The following is a 19,907-nucleotide window of genomic DNA, read 5'->3' on the forward strand; positions in this document are numbered from 1 at the left end:
AGTCATAGAATAATTTCCCCCCACTTTTAAATTAAGGATAATTCGGAAATTTAGATAAATATCCATTCTCATGATCTGGGTAAAATGTTTTCGTACAAGCACGCGCACACACACACGCACACACACACACACACACACACACACACAGAATTCCCTTTCAGACTTACTGAAACAGACATTAAGCACCAACACATGTAAGTTACTACAAATGGCCGCATATTGTATGTGAACAGCAAGCCTAAAGTGACTTCACTGTGATCTCCCGATATGATCCAAACCCACGTGCCCTTGGAGCAGGTACAGAAAGGGGCTGGCATCACTAAGCCACCCAACGGCTCATGTCATCCACTCCAGCAAACCATTTTTTATCTTTTTAGTTGTTGTACAGTTGTACATTTTGAATCAAGGACCATAAGACATCCACTTCAAGATTTGTCAACATATGCTTTCAGTATTTAAATTACTAGACCATTTCTACGTAGTTTTATCTATAAAGAGAAGCTACAGGCAATACGACCTTATATGCCTTTGAGCAACTTTGCATCTGTTTGTCAAACTGGAAAGAATAGTACACAATTTAAGAAAAACATAATTTGGGGGGAGGGGCACCTGAGTGGCTCAGGCAGGTAAGCGTCTGATTCTTGGTCTCCTCTCAGGTCATGATCTCACGATTTTTGAGATCAAGCCCCACATTGGGCTCCTAGCTGTCAGTGTGGAGTCTGCTTGGGATTCTCTCTCTCCCTCTCTCTCTGTCCCTCCCTGCTCATTCTCACTCTCAAAATAAATTAAAAAAAAAAAAAAACAGAACAAAACAAAACTTAAAACAAAAAAAAGTAATTTGGTGATGCTGAGGGACTCTAGTTAATTTTTTTTTTTTAATGTTTATTTATTTTTGAGAGAGACAGATCATGAGCAGGGGAGGAGCACAAAGAGGGAGACAGAATCCGAAGCAGGCTCCAGGCTCCGAGCTGTCAGGACAGAGCCCAACGCAGGGCTCGAACTCACAAACCGCGAGATCATGACCTGAGCTGAAGTCGGATTCTTAACCGACTGTGCCACCCAGGAGCCCCACTTTTTATTTTTTATGAATATCACAACACGGCAAAGGCACAAAGGATTTTTTTTTTTTTGGTGTCACCAGAATAGAAACAGAAAAGAAACACCTTCTAAGACTATTTAATAGTAAGCTCAAAATAAGCTATTTATAATGACTCATAGGATCATGAACCAAGACTAACTTTACTAAAGTAAAGTCTAACTTTACTAACTTACCAAAGCAAGTCTAACTTTACTAAAATGCAGTACTTACAAAACGCTTACCCCTGTCACACAGTGCAAGGTAGCAAAGTATCTACAAACAAATAGATATTGCGGGGCCTTCCTTCTAAAATCAATCTTCCTTCTAATTCCTTGTCAGTATGTATGTTTTTCCATCTTTACTTTTATTATTAGTGGCGATTTCTGCTCCTATGCTTAAACCCAAAACACGACTGAGTAAAAACTACACATAAAATGCATATACTTGTGCTTTCTTATAAGGTAACAACCCCGGATTTCCATAACAGTGACATAACACTTACCATTTATGAAGTATTCCCCTAAGTCAAGAAACCAGTTCACCATCGCCAGAGTCCCATAATGCATTCGTTAATACCTTCATTTTACAACTGAGGTTAAGTGGCTTACCCAAACTCCTGCTTCTATAAATTACCAGAGACAAGAGGCAGAGCCAGATCTTCAGGTCACAGATCCCACCAGACCACACTCCTCTGTGGACCATTATTTGAACCCACAATTGATAGTACCTTTGAAATGACGGTTAAAAATTAACTAAAGAGATTTCACAATGCGCTAGGCAGTGCCGTGCTGTTTATGTTCATTATTTTAATTAATATTCAACACAACAATGCAAAGTATGAGCTTTATTTGTGGCATCTCACAGATAAGAAATCTCTCAAAATTACAAAGCTAATAAGTGCTGCACTTGGGAATAAAACCCTTGTATCTTTGCACCCAGATTCTGTTCACTGTAGTTACGATGTCAGAGAATTATGGGAAGTCGTTTCAGACATTTTTTTTCATGGGCGTTCATGGAAAATTATTTACTAAATTCTTGAAAGTGAAGGTTATATGAGAAAACTGTTGTTGTTGTTGTTGTTGTTGTTGTTGTTGTTGAGTTGCTAAACACACGGTGATGACAGGCATTATGAGGTTTATCTTCTGGGTTCGTATCACCAAGGATCCTAGTGAACTGAGGAGTTAGATGTGGGTTAAGGAATCCAAAGAGGGAAGAGAATGACCATGTAGATTTCACACACTATATAAAAATTAGCTCGTAAGAAGTAGGAGGCTTTGCAGACAAAATCTGCAAGAAGAGGCCAGTGCAGGCAAGTGGTTGGAGATGATGCCACATAACTCTGCAATGAGGAAATCATTTGCCAGGTATCTGTTGGGGGTGTTATGTGTGGAAGGACACAAATACAGGCCAGGCTGTGGAGAACAATTCTAAGTGTGGGGATCATATTAAGTGGGATTGAGGAAAAAGAATGAGTAATGAAAGAATGAGACTTTGAGAAATGAGACATCGCGGCCAGAAATAAGTCAAGGTCATGGATATACTTGGAGTCAAGTAATGTTAAGTAGTGGGGAATAAAATGGAGTCTTTTATGATCATTTATCCCTCTGGATTGGATCATGCATAAGAGTAGGATTAGCTGAAAGTCAGAAAGGCTTGAAGCCAGAAAGGCAGAGCACTACAAGAAAGACATTTCATTAATCTAAATATATTAGTTAGCCAGGGTCTAGACAAGGAATTTATGGATAAGAAAGTAAAGGAGGAGGTAATTTAACACAACAGAAATTGGAATGACCATAACAGATTTAAGATAAGAAGCGTCAAATTTAAACCCCATTTGCATTTGAAAAAAGTGTAATAGATTTTAATAATAAATAAAAACCATAGCAGCTCATTCAATTTTTTTTTTTTTTTTTTTTTTTTTTTTTTGCCAGCCTGCCTCCCTTGTGGGGATTACACAAAAAGTAAGATCAGTCATATTTTTTACTACTTCTATGCCGGGGCATAAAGACGGTCTATTTGCTGTGTCAGTGATGAACTTAGCTTCCAAAAAGTGTAAGGCGATAAAAAGGAAAAAAGGATTTTATCAAATCTGTTCACAATGCTGATGGATTAAGATACTGATTTTTTTTTAATTTTTTTTTTTAACGTTTATTTATTTTTGAGACAGGGAGAGACAACATGAACGGGGGAGGGTCAGAGAGCGAGGGAGACACAGAACCCCAAACAGGCTCCAGGCTCTGAGCTGTCAGCACAGAGCCCGACGCGGGGCTCGAACTCACGGACCACGAGATCATGACCTGAGCCGAAGTCGGCCGCTTAACCGACTGAGCCACCCAGGTGCCCCGACACTGATTTTTAATTTGAATGTAAAACTCTGCATTCTACAAGCTGTATCTGTAGCATATTGCCTGCCTGGGCAAATAGTACTTACTAAGTTATTTTTAAAGCTCTTCAAAATTGCACTGAAGCCATGAATTTCGTAGTGTCCCCCACCCAGCATTTATTTTTTTCCATCATTCAGATTAGCATATGGGGGCTTCAAGGGCTTTTATTTATTTATTTATTTATTCATTTGAGAAAGAGAGAGAGGAGAGTGAGAGAGAGTGGGGGAGGAGCAGCGGGAGAGAGAGAGAGAAAGAGAGAGAGAGAATCTTAAGTAGGTGCAGGGCTCCACGCAGGGCTCGAACCCACAACCCTGAGGTCATTTGCAGGCATAGTGGGGCCTTCTGGCACACGTGATCTCTAGAGGTCTGACAGACACTGTGGAATCCCCTTAACTTTCTACTTCCACTTGCCTCTGAGAAATCCCACAAAACTGCTGAGGAAAAAATTCAGTCAGTGTCATCTAAATTAAATATAGCGTAACCAAGGGGTGCCTGGGTGGCTCAGGTCAAGCATCCGACTTCGGCTTGGGTCACCAACTCGCAGTCTGTGAGTTCGAGCCCTCCTTTGGGCTCTGTGCTGACAGCTCAGAGCCTGGAGCCTGCTTCAGATTCTGTGTCTCCCTCTCTCTCTGTCCCTCCCCCGTTCACGCTCGGTCCCTCTATCTCTCTCTCAAAATAAATAAACATTAAAAATTTTTAAAAAAGATAGTATAACCAAGTATCAAAATAAATGGACAATAATAACAGTTTTATATACTCTCGACACAAATATGAAGGCCCTAGGGAATACCCCCTCACCCCTCTGGACACACGGATGACACAGAATGACATTAATATGTATCTGCTTTCTTTCTGCAAAAAGAGGGCATGAGAGGTCCGTGACGACGTCAATATCAAACGAGAATAAGGAGAAATGTTGAAATACATATTTTTCTTAAAAAAATACAAAAAAAAATGGTTTTCCAAAAAAATACAGCTTTGTAAATCACATTGAAAAACTGCCAAGAAAATATAAAACTCTCAATTTATCACATTATTTGTCTACCTATCATATTTCATCATCTTGAATTGCTATTATTACCACTACTAACACTTATTTTTAATTGTGTATTGAGGAAAAAGCACCTAAATGCTGTTTGGGTTGATGTTGGCCCCTTAATCCTTAATTCTGCATTACACATTAACAACAGAAACAACAACAAAGTAATGGTGTGTTGGATCAAATCTATGGTTCAGAAAACCCAGACCTAAATTTCAGTATTCATTTTAAATATGGCATTATTCAATCTTTCCAAATCTCCTGCATGGTAAATAGCATTATTTTCAATTTAACCTGATAAAACAAAGTCTAAAAGAAGTCAAAATGCTTACCCAAGGTCACACAGCAGGATTGTTGACGACACCGGGGAGGACACAGGTTTCCTGAGCTCCTGTGTCCATATTCACGCCCAGGGCCTCCCTCTACACAAAGGCTGGCCTCCCTCCCTCACTGCAGGGCTTGGGAGCTGGGACCAGACACAGAGGCTGAGCCTCTGCTGGGCTCTCCACCACGTCTCCATGAAGTAACAGTCAAGTTTGCTTTTTAACGATGTGATAAATTCAGTGGGTCGGCCGTTGTCCAGGACTGTCGGGGAATGGAATAAAGTAGTCTGAGGATTTGAAGGCACACGTGTTAGGAGGCCAATAGGGCCACAGGGCCAAGGCTTATTCTCCAATATAACTTTTATTAGAGATAGCTCAGCTGTTTTAATCCCAGGTCTCTGGTCCGCCATGTCAGTCTCTTGATTGGCTATAATCTTGGGAGGAAGGAAGAAAATGAGTGACTGGCCGCCTTCCCAAACCTTTCAGAAACTTCACTAATAGAACTAGGACCAAACCCAGGTTGTGTGACTCCAAGTAAAGGGACATTTAGGGAACACTGCTGTCATTCTATAATTAGGAATGAAATTCAAGTGTAAACATGAAGGCAATTGCTGCAGAAAAGGTATATGCATATAATAGAAAGTAGTAACGTTTAAAGAGTGTTGTAAAATAGTAGCTTAGTAGCTATTACTACTGGAAATATTCATAATGGTCAAGGTTAAGAGAATTGAACTCTGATGTAATATACTCCTTAGCATTTTTTTTTTCAAAACCAACACGAAGTACAAATACACACAGAGAACAAGAGATCAAATATAAGAAAGAGAAGAAGAGAGCATTAACTGTTATTAACATTATTTCTCTCAGGAGGTAGGGTTTCAGTTAACTTTTTAAAATTGTTGGCTTTTCTTTCAGTTTTCTGGTTTTCCTCGATACTCTGCACTGACCATTTATTTTTTTGTATAATTAGATATATATTTTTCCCCTTTAAATTTTAATAGCTTTGTGGGAACCACTTTCAGGTGCCTGTTCGGGACCTAGTCATTCACAACTTCTTCCTTACTAACAGTTTCCTACTTTTTGTATAATGTTGCAATGTACCCAATTTAAAATATTTATCTTCCCAGAATGTCTCGCAGATAAGGTTTGCCAAAATGTGTGAACAGCGGTATGTTAATATAAGTAACTGCTGACATACGTCTTCTAGGCTTTTGCGTTTTATCCTTTGCTCTCCTTAACCTTCTTCCTGTGAGGAAGATGGCTAGAGATGTACTAACATGAGAATGAGAAGCCATAAGCTAAGCAAGAAATTAGAAGAAATCTGTGTCCTTGATAACATCATCAAGCCTTTGCACAAGCCTGTACTACCTACGTTTGTGAGGGGGGAAAATAGCTCTCTACTTTGTAAAGTACTCTGGACGGGTTTGCTTTCTATGTAACCAAAAGTAGTCGTAACTGACACAAAACAAGAGAAGAAAAACTTTCACTTGCATTCAACTCTGAGCTGTAAATGGAGATGGTACAAAGCCCCTAAATCCAGTAGGCATTTAAATCAAGTGGTTAAAAAAAGATAAAAGGATCCCAGAAGACTTCCAGAATGGGGAATTTCTCCCAGCATCCTCACTGTATTTCAAAACTTTGGGTACCAAAAATCCTTAATGAACACGCATTAGCGTTCATTTCAACGTCAACCTCAGGAGTTAGGCTTTCCTTACGAACTGTCAAACGTTACGCAATCGGATATGTTTTCTTTCTGTTCCAAGGACTGAAAACAAAAATTTTCATGTAGTAAGACATTTTATGTCAAGTGACTTTAAAAGCAACATTATATATTCCCAAATAGAATTTTAGGACTTAAAAGTAGGGGCATGAATGAAATACTGTCAAGAGAAAAGAGAATTTTCATCACTGAACACAGCTCATCTCTGGAATATCTGCGAGATTCGAGCAAATAGGATTTATGCCTTTGATTTTCCTCAAGACTTAATCTGCCTCTATACGTCATTCTTACCCTGGGTCATTTCAAATGTAACCTCTGTTGCAAAAATCTCCATTTCTTTTCTCTTACCTTTCTGGAATATTAAAACAAGCTTCTGGCATTGTCAGCATCTAGTAGACCCTTGTAGACATGACTAAAACACCCAGCACTAAAAGCCATTCCACTAAAATGGAGGAAGCATCTTTCTAAATGATGGTTCAACAAACCATAACAAAATAGAACCTCCTCTCTCTCTGGAAGTGATCAGACAGGTTCAAAAAGAATATTTGATGATATGCCAAGCCAGCACATTGCTGTGATTATACAGGGAATGCCCACACCCCAAACAGCCAGACTTTGCTTCTCAATTATAGACCAGCTGCCACCCATAGTGAGCCTGATTTAGCACAAGATCAAAAACCCCAACTCCCTCTACCTGGGTTCAGTGACATTTCACAGTGGCGCAGGACCCAGGTAAAACCATTAAAAACATGTTTTCGGGCCCATGTCAAGAAGAAATTGAGACCTAGGGCTGTGTTTCCCCTACCTCCAGACATTTTCTTATATTAAATGAGTGGTCCATTTAGAAATCTCACTGAAGTGTTGAAAACAAGCTGCCTGCTTTGTAATTCATTTATACGTTCATCCATTGAGCAAATACCTATTGAGAAAATATAATTAAAATGTTAGGATTAAAATGTTATACTAAGCTTCTTATCCTGCTTCGGATGCTAACATTAAGTTTTTTGTTGGTTTTTATTGTTCCTTCAGACAAATTTTGTTCCTCCACACACCGTCATACACCTGTTTTGTGAAACTAAGGAGAAGCCAGCTACGCTGCCACTCCGTTCAATTCCATGTTTCATGTTATCAGTACTCAAGGTACCCAAGCTATATTTTCTACTATTTTATATATCGTAGAACAACACACAAAGCCGCAAGTTCTTACGCAGGTGCTAACCAGGCTGTAGCACCGTGTCTATGTTATTGTGCAGGGATGCAATGTATCATTAATGAAATAATAGAATCTCAGAATGGACGCACAAGGTTATCCAGACGCCAGCACTCTTTCGCAACATATCAAAAAGCAGCGCTTTCAACTGCTGGATGGATAACATCGTTTTCAAAAGATAGGACGCCGCATTGATGTCTACACCTGAGGGTTCCTGTTCGGAAAAGTTTAAATGTTCTTTCATGCAACGCCCTGAAATATTTTGTGAAAACAGCTCCTTCCACACCTGTCAATCCTTCCCCACCCCAGTCTCAACCGGCTTACCTCCTGGTAGAGAGGAGTCTCCTCAGTTCTCTCACATGATCCTCATAGGAGATGATCTCCTAGCCCACCGTCATCCTTCTTCTCTGGACGGTTTAAATTAGTTCGTGAATGTCCTTCTTGAAGCGCAAATGCAGCTTGTAGGTGGGATGTGTCAAGTTCATGGAAGAGTGAGAATATTCTTGTCTCCCTCACTGGCTCTATTCCTCATCAGGCTGGCTTCACTCACATTGGCATTCTTGTCCTCCCTCACTCTCTGTTGTCTGATATTAAGCCTTCAGCCAAATAAGACTTATATCCTTCTTACAAAGGCTGGTATTGATCTATATATAACCCACCTATATTAACCAGAGTTTATCTTTTGGACTTAGCATGGAGCGTTACATACAGGATATTTCATTTCCTTAGCGGGATTCTATTCTCTACCTTTTCAAAATCTTCTCAATTTCTGAAATGTTTTCATGTGAGTCTGATAATTTCACGACCGCTCAAAAACAAAAAACAAAAACAAAACACTCTCAAAAATACCTAAGACGATACCTGACAAGGGGAATATTCTCAGGGTAGGATTTAATTCCCTTACCTGATTTTTCCAGACGCAACTCCAGATTAGAAATTGGAGTTCAGAATTGTACCTCTGTGTCCTGAGATACCACGCCCTCCTACCCTCCTTTTAGGTACTGCAGAAAAGGAAAATAATCTAAGTCACATTTTAAACAAATTTTTAACATTTATTTTATTTTTAAGAGAGAGAGATAGAAAGAGATAGAGAGAGCTTGAGTGGGAGACGGGCAGAGAGGAATGGAGACACAGAATCCAAAGCAGCTCTGGGCTCTGAGCTGTCAGCACAGAGCCTGATGCGGGGCTCAAACCCACAAGCTATGAGATCATGACCTGAGCCGAAGTTGGATGCTTAACTGCCTGAGCCACTCAGGCACCCTTAAGTCACATTTTTTTTTTTGTAGTGAACCAGAGATCACACCATCTACTAGGAAAGCTTCAGAATTGGTGTAAGAGTCAAAGGTGGTAGTATTTACAGAACGTTATTGAAAATTTTAAACTTTACGCAATTATAAGTTAACTGTCTTTCCAGGAAAGTGATCTGCTTCCTGTACGATGTTTCTCAGCCTTTTTAATTTAGGACCCACACTATTAATCAGCACTATATTTAAAGTGTTTATCACATCTCAGAAATAAACCCATGCTTATAAGCTCAACTAGTGTACCACAAAGGAGGCAAGAATATGCAATTGGGAAAAGACAGTCTCTTCAACAAATGAGGCTGGGAAAACTGGACAGCCACACGCAAAAGAATGAACCTGGACCACTTTCTTACACCATACACAAAAATAAACTCAAAATGCATGAAAGACCTAAATGTGAGAACTGAAACCATAAAACTCTTAGAAGAAAACACAGGCAATAATTTCTTTGACATTGGCCATGGAAACATTTTTCTAGATATGTCTCTTTGGGCAAGGGGAACAAGATTAAAATTAAACTATGATTCAGTTCTCATCTGAAATCCTTCTTTGAAATGGGGGCAGGGAAAAAGAAGAAATAGCCATGCTAAAGAACGAGTGTGCCAGGGACAAAATAACACGAAGAGGGTATAAAGAGGGAATGCAGTTAACAAAGGGATAGAAATGCTATGTGTTTTCTGGGTTGTAAGAAGCAGAAGCAAATCAACCCGCATCCCGAATACCAGATTCTCTCTTTGAACTTAATTTGGATCATGACACTGAATGGTGCACACTGGCCATTTTTTCACTGGTACTAAGTCAGATCAACCGACGCATCCCTATGGGAACCACTTCCATCATCCGGGAAAATGGGAAGCACAAATGATGATTATGAAATTCCATTTGGCAATTTCAATACTGCATGAAAATGTGGGTCAAGATTATACCCAGATTGACTTAAAGCAGAAATGTGATGTGTTCACTTTGTCTGCTGGCAACCGACAGGTTAATCACTTTCTTATATTGCTTATATATTAATATGCATCAATTATAAATATATGAACATCAATGTTTGTGTTTACATATGTAATTCACTTGTACCAAACTAGTAATGTGGGAAAAATTCTAACAGAGGTTTAATCTGTATGCTCCCTTGAGAATTTCAGAAAGGCAGAACAAGACATCAAGATACTTATTTATTAATAGGCTTGAGGTAGCATGAATTAAATAATGAAAAACAGGAAAAGGATATTAGAAGGTGTGCAACATGCGAAGCATCCACATAAATGAACAGAAGGAAGGAGAGTCGTAACATTATAGATGGTCTGAATTTCTGCTTATTTATTTACACTGTCTGAAAAAACATGGTAACAAAGGATGCATACCACTGGCACTGTTTGCAGCGGCATGAATAAGATGCATAAATAATGGATGACAACAGATGCACAAGAGCAGTGCCTTGGTAAATGAGTAAGGCAGAGACAACAGGAAGGCTTTAATGGTCTAATGTACCTATCATTTCCATCTCTTCAGAGACAAATTTGTTTTCTTAGTTTTCTCTTTCTTTCCCTGAAAAGGGGTTTGACATTAGCAGTAAGAGCAGTACCCCTTATGTATTATTTTCCTTCAAAATGATCTTTCGGTTCAATTCCAAAGCATTATGAGTGGGTGTTAGATCCGTATTGATTATGTCTCCGTGTACCTTCCTAAAATGCATTAAAATGAAAGTGTTAGAGTTACTAAAGTTTGGTTGAACTAAGGAACTTCATATTTTCTTAAAACGGATACACAGAAATAAAGAATATAACGTGTATGTAACGTAAAGTTTATTCTATGATTCAATATCTAATTTAAGTCTGGCAATGCTTAATCAAAAATGATTAGAATGCAACATTAGACATTTAGCAAGACATCATTAAAAATCAAAAGACATTTTTGTTCTGTGTTAACTTGGACAATTTTTAAACTAATTGTCCTTCCATATCCTATTTCTTTAGAAATCCTTTAAATAACTATAGAAAACAGTCATAAAAATTTATTTTGCCCAAGATTCTACTTCCCCTACAATTCATTACTAAAAAGTCTGTTAGAGAGTACATATTGAGGATTAAGACAAAGAAACTAACAGTAGGAAATTGGTAACAAATGTTTAGTTTATGATATGGTTAAAGAATATTTGAAATTTCTTTGAGCAAACATACAGTTGATTTATATTCTAAGACTATTCATCGGAGTTATAATTATGTTAAAATATTCATTCTTTAATTTTTCAAGACTGACAAATCAGTGTACGAATTTCAAGGTATACGACTGAAATAAAATATGAGATTGATTACTTTAAACACTGGTTTGAGAAAAAAAAATGAAAATGTCTATTTTCAAAACAATTTTTTTTGTGACACCATATTGCAAAGTTTTACATTGACTTACTAGAAACCTACTAGAGTAAAGGAAAACTCTTGTGTATTTTAGGACTAGGCCATATCTGTAAAACTATAACTAAAAAAGATGAGAAGAAAGAATAATCACTCTATCCAATATTATAAAATCTGTACATACAGTTAGTCTACAGAATATAAATCTGGAAATATTAAAACAAAATAAATATTCTAATTCACCCATGATCATATCCATATGCAAATTAATATATTAATTATTTTTAAGGCCATCCAAAAGTACCATAAAAGTGAATAAATCTTATGTAAATATAAATTAATATCTCTAGGGCATTGTTGATGGCATGAGAAAACTACAAAGCAATCAAAAACATTTAATCAATATGTTATAATTTAGACATGAATATTTTGTTTTGCCACTGAGTATCTTATAATAGCAGGAAGTTATGAGTCATACTTATTGTAGCAAGTACGTCATAACAGAGATGGATTTATTTGCACCAAGATGGATTTTATTTTCCTCCAAGGTACGTGGTCCATCCAAGCTCAAAGTAGAATGGTACCAAATCTACTTTTGACCTTACATCTATTCAAAGACTTAAATTAATACAAATTTATGTGGAAAACTATTAAATGAAATTAATCCTAAAAGTCAGTCACAGGATAAACGTCACACATGCTATTTTTAAAATAGCTTTGTATCATCTGTCCTGCTTGAAGCTATTATTGTCTGGAAGAAAACCTACAGGCAATAATTCACTTATATTTTTTAAATAAAGGTAATTTTATAGTATAATTTTTAGTGTTCAGATTGCCTTGAACACTGGAGATGAAGAAAAGGACATACAATATTGACTTATCATAAAAGTCTCTGGCTATATCTAGATATTGGTCATTTTTTTTCTTTCTTTTTCTTTCTTTGTGTGTGTGTATGTGTGTGTGTGTGTGTGTGTGTGTGTGTGTGAATCCTCACAGCCTGCTTCCTACTTTATGCAAGACTTTGTGCTACATGGAGTCCCATCTTTCCCTTAAACAAATAAACAAAAACAGTGTGTGGTCTCTTCCTTCCTATGCCCTTTGAAGTCAAAATGAAATCAGAAAATCCCAAAGGCAACTGAATGTATCTTACCATCAAGTATTTTGAAACTTGAGTGGACGATATAAAAATGAAAGTTTAAGGTTTGCATCTGAGGTTTAGTAGTCCAGTAAGTGATGTCCTAGGAAGGCTGAATCTGGTGGCCACATTCTCTGAATCTTCCCGTATATCCCCATTTCACTGAACCAGTTTCTAATTCTTTCCTGTTCAGTGTCTTAACCTTTAAGTAACCTTTATCTCTCAGAGTCCTTGAATGGAAGAGCAATTAATTTTTATTAGCATAAACAGAAAAAGCTATTTATTAGGATAATAAGAAGAAAGGTATAAATGTGTCCATTTCCCAGTCCATTTTAACATCATTGGCAAATGAGGGAATTACCTAAGACTGAGAACACAATTCTCGTCCCCCTTCCTATCTACCCAATCTTCATTGTATCTACACATAGAATTTGGTTAGAGCTAAGCTTAGAATAGAAGCTAAGTGTACACAGGAAAAAAAATGACATAGTAAAAGGATTGCCAGACTTATTTATATCAGTAATCTTTTTGAGTATTTTCAAAGGAATGGGTTCTGAAGGTGCTCAATCAAAAAAAAAAATCAAATTGGATCCTTACCAAAACCTCTGGTTACTTTGATCAGTTGGACTTATTTCTAGTTGTTTAATAAGCTTGTTGTCTAAAAATTAGTCCCAATGGAAACCCATGAGGAGTACAATGGCAGAAATTCATTGTATTTAAGGTAAGAAGGATATAAGAACTTGGGAATATGGAATGTTAGAATGTCTGTCCAGATTGTGACCTGCTTAACCGTTCACTATGATTCTCCCAGACCATTCGTTTTATCCATAGATTAGATAACTTTTATCCAAAGAGATTACAGGTAAGCGATGCCAAAGTAACACAGGTCTCTCCCAAAACACTGGGATTGGCAGTGTTCCTGTTGTCAGAAACCAAAGACATGGGATTTATTTACAAGAGGCAAAGGTCTGTTGTGGCCCTAATGAACATTAGGGCCATTAGAATCATCAAAATTATAGGACTCATAGATTATTGTAGCTATAAACCGACCATGGATTTCCAAGTATCATAATTAATGTCCTCTCATTAAGGTACTATTATATCTCCAATATTAAAAAGTATTCTAGCTCTCGTGCATAAAGGCCTGATTGAAACTACCAAAATAGAGTTTTAATCCCCACTCAATTCCCACATTTGAGTAAAATTATAGATCCAAAGTCCTTTAAATAAAGGGAAGGTAGTGAAGATATTGCAAGAACACCAAAAGCTAGTTCTATCAGTTTTTTCTAGCATTTAGCAAAGGTGTCTTATCCATATACAAGATTAACTGTGCACTTGTGCTGTGAAAACACATTAGATACCAGCTTCATTTTCATTTTGAGAAAACCACAGTGAGAAATTGCACTGAGTTCAAAGGACAATGATTCTGCTTCACAGCATGCCATCGATATTTCCCCAGTTCATGATTAAAAAGTCCTCCTCAACAGGGGCGCCTGGATGGCTCAGTCGGTTAGGCGCCCGACTTTGGCTCAGGTCATGATCTCCCGGTAGATGAGTTTGAGCCCCGCATTGGGCTCTGTGCTGACAGCTCAGAGCCTGGAGCCTGCTTTGGATTCTGTGTCTCCTGTCTCTGCCCCTCCCCCGCTCATGCTCTGTCTCACTCTGTCTCTCAAAAATAAGTAAATGTTAAAAAATAAAACTATAAAAAAAAAGTCCTCCTCAACAAAATATTCTATTGGTCTAAGTTCTAAACAATTACATTGTTTCTCTTCAATTTAGTAATGCATGTTTAAATATCAAATTTGCATACTTGTTGCTTAGTAAATACTATATTCTTCATTGATGCTAAATTAGAGAACTTTCAGCTATAAAAGTGTTCTTGAAAAACACTTGACTAACCTAGTCATTCATTTCAAGAAAAAGTTTATAGAGATTGGGTATCATTTAGATTTGCTTTCAGCACAGTCCCTGTCTCCATGTGTTTGAACAGCTAGTTTGAAATAAACAATTCTAATACAATAATTGTAAAGATGAAGGGACAGAATTTGAATAATACTAATTGAGGCATTCTATATGATCATTTAAATTTTTTTCTATTAAGTTGTTTTATTATTTTTTAACGTTTATTTATTTTTTTGAGAGAGACAGAGACAGAATGCGAGTGGGTTAGGGGCAGAGAGAGAGGGAGACACAGAATCCGAAACAGGCTCCAGGCTCTGAGCCATCAGCACAGAGCCAGACGCAGGGCTCGAACTCCCAAACTGTGAGATCATGACCTGAGCTGAAGTCGGACGCTCAACCGACTGAGCCACACAGGCACCCCATCTATTAAGTCGTTTTATTAGGGACATTTGGAAGGGACATTTGGAAACCAGAAGAATCAACCTCAAAGAAACAAAAATATTGATAGTACTGCAGTTTCTGGAACTTATTGTGTGATTTAATTTTTGTGACACTATGCCAAACAACCATCTGTTTAAGATATTCCTTACTATACACAATTCATATATATATATATATATATATATATATATATATATATATGTATATTATATATGTATATATGTATATTTATATATGCATATATATATGTATATTATATATGTATATATGTATATTTATATATGCATATATATGTATATTATATATGTATATATGTATATTTATATATGCATATATATGTATATTATATATGTATATATGTATATTTATATATGCATATATATGTATATTATATATGTGTATATCTGTATATTATAAATATACATATATTTGAAACTAAAGTTAATAAAAAAGAGTTTGATAAACTATCAACAAAAATGACAAGGAAACCTACTGAATGGGAGAAAATATTTGCAAAGGATATATCCAACAAGCAGTTAATATCCAAATTATATAAAGAAGTTCTATAATTCAACACTAAAAACAAATAAAGAACAAATAATCCAATAAAAAATAGGCAGAAAACCTGAAGAGAGTTTTTTTCCCCCCAAGGAAGACAGACAAATGGTCAACAGACACATGAAAAGATGCCTAACATCACTAAACATCAGGGAAATACAAATCAAACCACAATGTGGGGCGCCTGGGTGGCTCCTCTGCTTGCACTCTCTCTCTCTCTCTCATTCTCTCTCTAAAAATAAGTAAACATTAAAAATAAATAAATAAAATCTTAAAAAACAAAAATCAAAAAACCCACAATGAGATATCACCTTAAATGTGTCGGAATGGCTAGAATCAAAAAGACAAGAAATAAGCATCGGAGAGTATGTGAAGAAAGAGAAACCCTTATGCACTGTTGGTGGGGAGGAAAGTTGGTTCAGCCACCATGGAAAAGAGCATGGAGTTTGCTCATGAAAATTAAAAATAGAATTCTTATGATCCAGTAATCCTACTAAGTATGTATAAAAAGAAAACAAAAACACAAACTCAAAAAGATATGCATCCCTATGTTTACTGGAGCGCTATTTACGACAGCCAAAATATGGAAGCAATCCAAGTACCCATCCACAGATGAATGGATAGATCAGATGTGGTGTATATATACAATGAAACACGACTCAGCCATAAAAAAGAATGAGATCGTGCCATTTGCAGTAACATAGATCAACCTAGAGCAGGTAATGCTAAGTGAAATAAGTCAGACAGAGAGACAAATGCCACATGATTGTGGAATTTAAGAACAAAACAAACAAACAAACAAAGGACAAACAAAAAGCAGACTCTTAAATACAGAGAACTGGTGGTTGCCGGGGCGGGGGTGGGGTGGGGGGTGTGGTGGATGGAGGGAATGGTGAAATAGGTAAAGGGGATTAAGGGTACACTTACTGTGATGAGCACTGACGGTGTATAAACTTGTGGAATCATCATATTATACACCTGCAATTAATATAGCACTATGTTAATTATACTTCAAGTATACCTACATGTGTGTATGTGTTAGTAACTGATCCTCCCCCTAATAAAAGGGTTTGCTGTTCAATTCTGAGTGAGGAAAAATTAACCAGTTTACTAGTTTCTATTAACAATACATACATGAATAAAATCAATTTTGACAAAGTAATTAGCAATATCTATTGGATGCTGATTCAGAGCATATACAGAGTTCTTGATAACCTTGTCCCAGGCCGGCAAGGTATTTTCACGGAACCTGTGTAGAGTCTTCAAAAGGTCATTCTGTCATCCCACCAAGCCAGCCACTGCAGCGGACCACTTCACGGTCTTTCAGCCATGGAAAGACCAGGGCATTCCATTAGCAGGAGCCCATTGTCACACTTCTTTTACTATGGAGTAAGTTCTTTGGTTAGAAGCAATGCTCGGGGGACTATCATGATAGCACACAGGAATTCTGTAAGTGTACGGGTTGCTGTTTGGGCAGAAATATATTTGCAGGGAAGGCACATCCATATCCAGAGTAAGTGTCAATTTCAGTATGATCAAAATGCTGCCACTTCCATGACAGAAGAAGTCCAGGGCAATTCACCTGCCACCAGGTAGCTGATTGATCACACTAGGGAACTGTGCCATACTGAGGACTCAACGTTGATCTCCGCCGTTGACCGACTGGGCACGTGGCACCGGTAAGAGCTAGGTCAGCCTTGATAAATGGAAGTCCGTGTCACTGAGCCCGTGCATAACCTCCCTTCCTACTACCAGGGCCATTCTGTTCTTGAACCCCGCTGGGCTATGACAAAGGTGGCTGGGTAAAGAGGCTGGCTGGTAATTACAGAATGGGTCATCCTACCCACTTAATTATTAAAATTCTCCTCTGCTGAAGTCACTTTTGGTGACTTCATCACTTTAGCCAACATTATTCAATTAAAAAAATTGAAACATTTTTTTTATCTTAAAAACTAAGATATAAGCCATTAAGGTACATTAAATAGTAATGTCTTCTATTTATTCAAAGGCTTTAAACTTCATTTAGAGTTTATGCTTCCCAAAGTTCACATAGGTAAAGTTTGAGATAGGTTGGGTTGGGATTTGGGATAGAGGAATCCTGCTACTCAGAGCATTATTCTTTTTTTTTTTTTTTTTTTTTTTTTTTTGAAAAAACCTTGGTGAGGAAGCTTAAATTTCAACCTCAAGGTCAAGGAACTGACACTGAAAGTCCATCATTGATCTTTCCCACTGTGTCCAGTTACTATCATTTCATCTAATAAGGGACTCTGAGCTGATTTTCTAAGCCTAGGTATCTTTTTCAAGAGATCTGTAAAATAATCATAGCCATTTATTGAGTACTTTCTTTGTATTGGTCATTGTGACGGTGCTTTCACGTACTATCTTCTTTGTTCCACACAACAATTCTATGATGTAGGTATGGACCCTCCTAGGAAGAAAATGAGACTGAAAAGGTTGAATAGCTTGCCCCAAATCATGCAGGAGATAAGTAGAATCAGAAGTCTCTCATTTGTGTCTGTCTGTAAAGTCTTTGTTCTTAATCATTATGGGATATTGCCTCCCACTGTTATAATTCCATTTCAGTAAATGCTAATCCCATGAATGCTTTTTAAGAGGGGTGTGTGTGTGTGTGTGTGTGTGTGTGAGCACACATGGATATGTACTCTATAAATGGCAAATGTATATTTGTGTTCATATTCATATTTGTAATGTGGTAGTCTATAAAATGACTGTTTTACTCTCTAGCACAAAGTGCACGTGAAAGTAAATGGTATGTCCCATCGTCAAGCACTAGCCTAGTCATTTTCACTCATATTAGATAGTTTCCCACTCATTACAACCATGAACGATAGGATTTATTGTCCCCTTTTTCCAGATCAATAAATTGAGTTGAGGGAATTAAGGTAATTTGCCCTAGCTGACATAGCTAATAATTGGAAGATCTGAAATCTAAGCCAAGGTCTATTAATTCCAAAGCTGGTGCACTACCCATGATAACACATTGCCTGTCTGGGTATTCATTATCTTGCTAACCAAACACCAAAAGTTTCTTTTCACTGGCGAACAGTTACTATTCTGTCTTAAATTGCCAGATACAATGAGATTTTTAAAGCCAAATTAAATAGAATATTCTTGTGCATGTTCTTGAGCTCCCTACAGCAAAGACATAGTGAAATGTCAAGGTGGCAGCCAGGCAATCTCAAATGAATTGCACTTCGCTTCTTGGACATAGTTAGGAAAACTCAGAACCCATAATAATGTTAAATCCATAAGCCCATTTCTGAAGTTTTTACTTAAGCTGATCTTACTTTAGTTCCACAAAGAAATACTCTTTTTTTCCACAGGGGAAAAAACAAAACAAAATGCGTGAGGCTAAGCTGCTACATTTTGCAATATATTTTATGAATGGATAATCCCAGTATACTATAACCATGGCTTACTTTTTAATTTTAAATCCTGAGATTAATAGATAGTTCTAAATATAATGATTTTTCCTAATTTTAGCAGACTAAGAGTTTTTTTCTTTCAAAATGCGTATCCTCTTTCAATGAAGATAGCATATCAAAAATACATCTTTGTACCTACTACATGCTTTGCAACTTCAATTTTACATACTCAGAATAAGGTTCTTATCAAATACACCTAGAACATGAAGATAGTTGGCATAGTGTTGTTATATATTATTATCAGATTCACCGCTGCTGTAGAGATTTTCTAAGTTATTTTATATATTGAATGCCTCAATGGAATTTCTAGAACCATCGGAAGTAGCTCAGCAAATTTAGTATATTCTCAATGAATAAAAATATGACCACGCCACTTTTCCTCTGAAAAAGAATTACCGAGATACCTTGACACCCTTCTTAGGTACCTTTCTCTCCTTGAGTCTTTCTTTGGCCAATTTTCTTTGGGGTCTGAAGGTACTTGGGGCGTGATGTGGTGGGAGGTGGTATAACAAACAGTTCATTTAGTCCGGGAATATTTCTTGCCACACACTGTGTTCAGTTCTGAGGTAACAATGGTGAGCAAAAACACAGTATAGTGCCAGGAATTCTACACGAGTAGAGGTATCCTACTAGTGCCTCCTGCTCTGAACTTTTTTTTTTCTTTTAATTCTTAGAAAATGACGATGCAAGCAGTTAACTAGCCATATTTTGAGTGGCACTTATATAAAGAATTGTGCTAGACTTGGCACAAACTCTCCGGGCATAATGTCTTTAGAAGTCCCATCTGGAAGACATGGAGGACAATGGGAATCAATGAGAATTGCATTATGCAAATCATAGTAGTGTGGGTTGGTTTGGAACATTAACGCCTTTTCATGTGGTCAAGGCACCACCTCTCAAAGTTTTGGGGAGAACTGCTCCAAGGTTTAGACGAGAATCAACAAGGCATTGATTCTGGAAAGAGCTATCCTATCAGTGAGTGAGTACAATAATTGACAAAGAGATCACTTCAT

At 37.3% G+C, this 19,907-nt stretch overlaps 1 long non-coding RNA gene across 1 annotated transcript; it reads right to left on the reverse strand.

The window, feature by feature from the left end:
- Nucleotides 1-1,936: 1,936 nt before the first annotated feature.
- Nucleotides 1,937-13,251, reverse strand: LOC122199555. The gene is made up of 5 exons (XR_006193560.1): nucleotides 13,145-13,251; nucleotides 8,079-8,212; nucleotides 7,350-7,463; nucleotides 4,834-5,258; nucleotides 1,937-2,251 (listed from the first exon to the last, which is right to left on the reverse strand). It is a non-coding gene; the product is annotated as an uncharacterized LOC122199555 (long non-coding RNA).
- Nucleotides 13,252-19,907: the final 6,656 nt, after the last annotated feature.

Source organism: Panthera leo, chromosome A1 (assembly GCF_018350215.1).
Source record: "Panthera leo isolate Ple1 chromosome A1, P.leo_Ple1_pat1.1, whole genome shotgun sequence".
In the NCBI taxonomy this organism is placed as follows: domain Eukaryota; kingdom Metazoa; phylum Chordata; class Mammalia; order Carnivora; family Felidae; genus Panthera; species Panthera leo.